This window comes from Leptonychotes weddellii, unplaced genomic scaffold, assembly GCF_054177405.1.
Source record: "Leptonychotes weddellii isolate Sample4059 unplaced genomic scaffold, ASM5417740v2 HiC_scaffold_9544, whole genome shotgun sequence".
Taxonomy (NCBI): domain Eukaryota; kingdom Metazoa; phylum Chordata; class Mammalia; order Carnivora; family Phocidae; genus Leptonychotes; species Leptonychotes weddellii.
Window position 1 is genome coordinate 1 of NW_028067426.1, and position 8,015 is coordinate 8,015.

An 8,015-nucleotide genomic window follows, 5' to 3' on the forward strand; every position below is an offset into this window, starting at 1 on the left:
AATCTTAAAAAAAAAGATTTTATTTATTTGAGAGAGAGAGAGAACATGAGCAGAAGGGAGGGTCAGAAGGAGAGGGAGAAGCAGACTCCCTGCTGAGTAGGGAGCATGACATGGGGCTTGATCCCAGGACCCTGAGATCATGACCTGAGCTGAAGGCAGATGCTTAATGGACTGAGCCCCCCAGGCACTTCTCCTTTTTTTAAAAATTTTTTTACGATTTATCTATTTATTTGAGAGAGAGGGAGAGTGCACGCAAGCAGGGGAGGGGAGAGACAGAGGGAAAAGGAGAGAATCTCGAGCAGACTCCATGCAGAGCATGGAGCCTGATATGGGGCTTGATCCCATGACCCTGAGATCATGAACTGAGTGGAAACCAAGAGTCCAATGCTTAACCGACTGAGCCACCCAGGCACTCTGGAATCCTCCCTATGCTGATATTTGGTAAATGCTACCAGGAAGAAAGCTAGGGAAATTGTAAGGCTCACTTCATTTGTTCCCCCTTCTCTCAGTAATCACTGTCCTGTGCTGCCTATGGTACAACGACAAAAATAACTATTTTACATTGTTGTAGTTATCTAGTTGTGTATGACAAGAGGATTAGTCTGATACCAGTTACTCTGTCATGGCTAGATGTGTGTATTATTTTTTGACTGGTTCCTTTTTGCCCAATATTATGTTTGTAAGATTCATGCCTGTTTTTTGTTTTTTAAGCTTTAAAAATATATTTCATTTATTTATTTATTTTTAAGTAATCTCTACCTCCAATGTGGGGCTCGAACTCACAACCCTGAGACCAAGAGTCACATGTTCTACTGACTAAGTTAGCCAGGTACCCCTCATGCATGTTGAGTGAAATATTTAGCTCACTTTTTATTTCTGTATGTTATTCCATAACTGAATATATCACAATTTACTTGTACATTCTATTGTTGGACATTAGAGTAGTTTTCATTCTGGAGCTTTTTTTTTTAAAGATTTTATTTATTTATTTGTCAGAGAGAGACACAGTGAGAGAGGGAACACAAGCAGGGGGAGTGGGAGAGGGAGAAGCAGGCCTCCCACAGAGCAGGGAGCCGGATGTGGGGCTTGATCCCCGGATTCTGGGATCATGACCTGAGCCAAAGGCAGACGCTTAATGACTGAGTCACCCAGGCGCCCCCATTTTGGAACTATTTTAAATAATACTGCTATAAACATTCTTGTACCTGTCTTTTGGTATATGAATTCCTTTGGGTATGTATCTAGAAATGGAATTGCTGGATAGGCTATGCATATAGTCAGTTTTACACATACTGCCAATTAGTTTTACAAAATAGTTGTACCTGTTTTCATGCTCATGTGCAGTTGTACGTGAGTTCCAGTGACTCCATGTTTCAACACTTGATACTGTCAACTTTTTAAATGTTAGCCATTCTGGTGGGTGTGTTTTAGCTTGTACTTTCTGGTTTCCAATGCAGTTGATCACCTTTTCATATGTTTATTGCCCTTTTGTTTGTCTATTGGCCTATTGATATCTTTTGCCCATTTTTCTATTGGGTTGTCTGACTTTTTTATTAATTGATCAGTTAATCAGTTGAGTTATTTTTTCATTCTAGATTTCAGTCCTTTGTCAGTTACATGTGTCCCACATATCTTATTCCACTCTGTGGCTTGCCTAGTATCTTCTTAACAATGTGTTTTGATGAACAGAGGTTCTTAATTTTAATGTAGCCCAATTTATCAAAGTTTTCATTTTGATGTCTTCTATTTGAAATCTTTCCTACTTCAAGGTCATGAAAATATTCTTTTTCTTTTAATTTAGAAGGTTTATTACTTTACCTATCATATTTAGATCTGAAGCACACCTAGAAATAATTTTTGGATTAGTGTAAAGAATCAATATTCATTTCTTCTCCATATGGACATACAATTGACCAAATCCCATTTATTGCAAAGACTGTCCTTTTCTCACTGCTCTGCAGTGCATGTTTGTCATTAATCAAGTTTGCATGTTCATAAATATATATTTCTGTTCTCTATTCTGCCCCATTGGTCTATTTATCTATTCTTGTGCCCATACCACACTCTTAGTTATTGCAGCTTTATAATAAGCATATCATATAATGTGAGTCCTCCACCTCCATTCTTCAAGTTTAACTGGGCTATTCTATATTCTAGACCATTTGCATTTTTTTTAAAGATTTATTTATTTATAAATAAATACAGAGAGAGAGGGAGAGAGAATCCTCAAGCAGGCTCCTCACTCAGTGGGGAGCCTGACAGGGGGCTCGATACCAGGACCCTGAGATCATGACCTGAGTCAAAATCAAGGGCTGGCCACTTGACTAACTGAGCCATCAAGGCATCCCTAGACCATTTGCATTTTCGTATAATATTTACAACAATCTTCCTAATTTTTATAACAGTACTAGCTGGGATTGATTAGAATTACACTGACATCTTTATATTATTTAATCTTCTAATTCATGAACATGATAAAACCCTTCTTTTAGATTTTCTTTAATTTTTCGCAATCATGTTTTACAGTTTTTATCTGTAGGGTTTTCGTATGTTTTTCATTATATTTATTAATAAGTATTTGATGTTTCTTGATGTTATCATAAATGGTATTTTTAATTTTTCCTTTATTGTTGCTGTTATATAAGAACACTACCATTTTTTTGTATATTTATCTTTTTATTCAGCAAACTTACTAAACCCATTTTTAATTTTAGCAATTCGTCTCTAGATTCCTTTGATTTTCTGAATACACAATCATGTCTGTAAATAACTGTTTTACTTCTTTTTAATTCTTACGGCTTTTTTTTTTTCTTGCCATATTGTACTATCTAGGACCTCCAGTAGAATGTCAAATACAAATAATGGTGGAGATATCTTTCTCATCTCTTGTTTCCAATATCAGAGGGAAATGTGTCAATATTTGCCCTGTTCCTAAATAATTCATGTATCAAAGAATAAATCACAATGAAAATTTAAATTTTATATCAAAAAAATAAAAATAAAATGTTGTATCAGAACACTAATGAAAGTGTGGCACATAAAACTAGCAGGATATAGCTAAAGCCATACTTAGAAGAAATTGTATAGCCTTAAATGCATATATGCTAAAGGTTGGGGAGGGCGCTAAAAAATCAATGAGCTAAGTGTCCATCTCAAAGTGTTAGGAAAAGAGCAAATTAAACCTGAAGATTGCAGAATGAAGGAAATAATAATTGGAGCAGGAATTAAACAGAAAACAAATAGTATTATCCAAGGCAAATATTCGTTCTTTGAAAAGGCTATTAATATTAATAAAAACTCCTGACAAGGGGCACCTGGGTGTCTCAGTTGGTTGAGCATCTGACTCTTGATCTCGCTCAGGTCTTGATCTCAGGGTCATGAGTTCAAGCCCTGTAGGCTCCATGCCCAGCATGGAACCTACTTAAAAAAAAACAAAAAAGCAAAAAAAAACCCCTCATGACAAGACTAATAAAAGAGGATATTACAAATTCATGACACTAATTTGAAAATACATGAAATCCAGTTTGCTGTATGTATCAATAGTTTGTTCCTTTTTATTCTGAGTAGTATTCCACAGTATGGATATATCAGATTGTTTAACCATTTACCTATTTAAGGAATCTGGGCTAATTCCAGTTTGGGGCTATCCATGAATAAAGCTGCTATAAACATTCATGTACAGGTTTTTATGTGAACAGATATATATATTTTTTAAGATTATTTATTTATTTGACAGAGAGAGAGAGACAGTGAGAGAGGAACACAAGCAGGGGGAGTGGGAGAGGGAGAAGCAGGCTTCCTGCAGAGCAGGGAGCCCGATGCAGGGCTCGATCCCAGGACCCTGGGACCATGACCTGAGCTGAAGGCAGACGCTTAATGACTGAGCCACCCAGGCACCCCTGAACATATGTTTAAATGCCCAGGAGAGCAACTGCTGGGTCATATGGTTTGGGCATATTGTTTGGTAGGAAAATGCCCAACTGTTTTCCAGAGTAGCTGTACCATTTTACATTCCCACCAGTGACAAATGAGAGATCTAATTTCTCCCACTTTCTTTTTTTTTAACTGAAACAGTTGACAATTTTATTTTCGCATTTCACAATACCAATGAAAATTGCCTTTTTTTTTTTTGGTCCCACTACTCCCCGGGCAAAAACTGTTCTCTCTTTGATAGGAAGGGGGAGCAAGTCTTGTCCTGCTGTGAGAAAACACCCAGAGTCACAGCACCATGATCTCCTGGTGAAGTAGAACAAGTAATATAAAATGAATAGAAAGAGGTCCTGTCTCTCCTTATCTGTCTGGTCGAGTCATTCCTGGCAAAGTGGGCACCATCATAGGACGGGCAGGAGGTCTCATCATTGGGGGCCCAGGCATCATTGGCATGTGGCCTCCCACAGGTGGCCTCATTCCAGGAGCAGGTCCCACTGGCACCATCCCAGGAGGAGGAAGGCCCATCATTGGCATCATGGGAGGGCCTCCCATATGGGGCGCTGGCATCATACCAGGGCGAGGAGTAGCCGGGAGACTGGGGGGAGGTGGGGGAGGAGGAGGAGGAGCAGAGAATGGAGTAGGAGGTATCTTCCCTTGTTGAAATGCGGCGGTTGTTTTGTCAATCAGGCCCGAGCCTGCTCTTCCATCCATTTCTGATAGTAGTCTTTCACATTCTCTTTGTGTTTCCTACCACTGCAGTGTGTCTTTCTCACAGAAGGAGAGTCATGGGTGAGGTACGTGTCACAGTAGTCACAATAAAACTTAGGCATGTTGCTCTGCAGGCCATTAGCCACTCCGTCCAGTGCCGCCCGGAAATGACGCTTCTCCCACTTTCTTACCAGCATTTGGTGTTGTCACTATTTTTTATTTTAGCCATTCTGACAGGTATACAAATCAATTTAAAAATATTTCATTCAGATTATTTAGTATTTTTTAATGATTTTACTTTTAATTAATCTCTACACCCAGTGTGGGGCTTGAATTCACAACCCTGAGATCAAGAGTCACATGCTCCACCCACTGAGCCAGCCAGGCACCCCCCACATTATTTAGTATATATATATTTTTAAAGATTTTATTTATTTGAGAGAGAGAATGAGATAGAGAGAGAGAGCATGAGAGGGGGGAGGGTCAGAGGGAGAAGCAGACTCCCCACTGAGCAGGGAGCCCGATGTAGGACTCGATCCCGGGACTCCAGGATCATGACCTGAGCCGAAGGCAGTCGCTTAACCAACTGAGCCACCCAGGCGCCCTATTTAGTATTTTTGAAGGGTGAGTTGATCTGCAACATAATGAATCTCTGATGGTACTGAATTGGGTTTTTGAGGGATAGGACTTGGGCACCTAGATATTTTTCAAATCTTTATTGGTGAATCTGATTTGCAGCTAAGATTATGAAGACATCTTGGTCTCAGAGGACAAGAGCTTTGAAGGAAAAGTCATCCTTTGAAGAAACAGCCATATCCATTGATGGGAATGTCATAGACAATGAAAATATGTGGTAGGACAGTAGAGCTGAATGACATTTCAAAAATACAAACAAGGATTCTATAACCCTGGAAAATAATATTTTTGGAAAATAGTTTTTTAAACTTTGGAAAATTAAAAAAATTAATTTTATTTCTTTTAATTTTTTTCCTTTCCCCATCTCCAAAATGGAGGTCTACTTAATTTTAAAGATTTTATTTATTTATTTGAGAGAGAGAGAATGAGAGAGAACACATGAGAGGGGATAGGGTCAGAGGGCAAAGCAGACTCCCTGCCAAGCAGGGAGCCCGATGCGGGACTCGATCCAGGGACTGCAGGATCATGACCTGAGCCGAAGGCAGTCGCTTAACCAACTGAGCCACCCAGGCGCCCCAAGGTCTACTTAATTTTAAATTTTGGTATCTAAATAATAAATGGTTACTCAGAGCCATGAAGAATTCCTTACTAACAAGAAAGAAAAAAGAAAGTTAGTTGATAAAAAGACGTATAATTGTCCAACTCACTTAGAAAAGAAAAAAATAGAAAAAAGTTCAGGTAGGGACTAATCCAGTTACTTGACTAATTTGAGGCTACCAAAATCTGTGAACACCAGGAAAGTTATGAATTATGTCTCTAGGGGGCTCTGAATCTCTACAGAGCAATGCAGGAAAGGAAAATATTGAAAATTCTAAGAACCAAAAAAGGTAATGCTTCATGAATAGCATCGATTAGAAAATTAGAGCGTATTATTAAGAAAGAAGCAATGCTAAGAGTAAGCGATTTAAGGGAAACAAAGAGAAAGAGAAATGTCTGCCTAGTCCCCACTCTGGCTTAAGGAGTCCAGTAATACTCCAAATCATCCCTGCCTCTCCAGTGCAGCCAGACTCCTGACTAATAACAGCTCTGTGCCATTTTGGAGAGCTGATGGTAATGACACCAGAATGGCAAGGACCAGTCTGGGCAGATAAGGTAGGTCTAAGTAGCCAAACCTGCCCAGCTTCTTGTGCTCCCTACATGGATTTATGGCCCTAGGACCCACCCAGTCACTGAAGCCAAAAACTTGGGCTTCATTCTTGACTCTAATACCTCCTACTGATTATGTGACTAGTTCTCCTATCTGGCCATTTTAGAATTTATTTTGAGCAATCCATGTTTCTCCAAAATATCCTCTTCCACAGCAAACTACTGGTTCCACCCTTGCTATTTCCCCACATTCTCCGGCAACATCACTTAGTGCTAGTCTCACATGGAGATGCTAAAGGCCACTCAAGAAGATTTTCAGGACTCTACATGTTCATGCATTCAAGCTTGAGTACTGTATGTTGTTGTTTTTTTTTAATTTTATTTTTTTATTTATTTGACAGAGAGAGACACAGAGAGATAGCAAGAGAGAGAGAGAGCACAGGCAGGGGGAGCGGCAGGCAGAGGGAAAGGGAGAGGAGAGGGAGAAGCAGGCTCTCCCGCTGAGTGCCCACTGGGCTCGATCCCAGGACCCTGGGGTCATGACCTGAGCTGAAGGCAGACACTTAACAACTGAGCCACCCAGGCACCCTGAGTACTGTACGTTTCTAGAAGAAAAAAAATATTAGAGTTCTAGGATTAGTAATTACTTATTATATTGAAATTACTTTTAGTGTAATGTTGCTTAAATATGTCCAAATGCAACATTAGGTATCAACTTCTTTTAACTCTTATGTGACTATAAAATGAAAAGAAACATACATATTAAATACAAACTAAATTACAACTAATAAAATTAAATTGTCAGCATTAATTTATTGTGATAGCTGGTGCTGTTTTGCTGAAGCTAAATTACCTCTCACATGAATTTGGCACTAACTGCTTTAGAGGAGGTTCTTTTGCATTTGGCAAGTTGATACTACCTTGGACAGAGTAATGACTCAGTTGTAAGACATTTCTCTAACTGAATTACGTGCCTCACTTGGTTCATGCATTCTCACTTTATAAATTTTAGATTTACAGAATTTTGTAAAAAAAAAAACTACTTATACCTGGTATTTATTTTAAAGCATTTTTTAAATTTCATTCCTTCCTTCTTTTCTCTCTTCCTTTTTCTTTTTCTTCTTTCTTTTCTTTCTCTCTCTCTCTTTTGTAATCTCTACATCCCACATGGGGCTTGAACTCATAGCCCCAAGAACAGTCACATGCTCTTCCAACTGAGCCAGCCAGGCACCCCTAAAACATTTTTAGATTTTATTAGTTTTTTTCAGCCAAAGATACTCTATGACATGATAAATTCTTCCTGTTAACTTCTGCTACTGCTGTTACTGGAGAACTGATAACAGCACATTGGAGAGGGGGTTTATTGATGCTTGTATTTAGTGACTATTGGCTCTGGGGGACTGGTGTCTGCTGAATAACCAACCAAAGTGTTTCTGTTGAACACAGTCCCAGTTTAAACTCTTGTATTAATATTTCTAAATCATAACTTTCAAATTAGAAAAAGGATGGAAAAAACATTAACTTGGGGCGCCTGGGTGGCTCAGTCGTTAAGCGTCTGCCTTCAGCTCAGGTCATGATCTCAGGGTCCTGGGATC

General features: G+C 39.0%; 1 pseudogene; it reads right to left on the minus strand.

Annotated features, from left to right (window-relative positions):
* Positions 1–3,001: 3,001 nt before the first annotated feature.
* LOC145720042 (U1 small nuclear ribonucleoprotein C pseudogene) lies at positions 3,002–7,952 on the minus strand (annotated as a pseudogene).
* Positions 7,953–8,015: the final 63 nt, after the last annotated feature.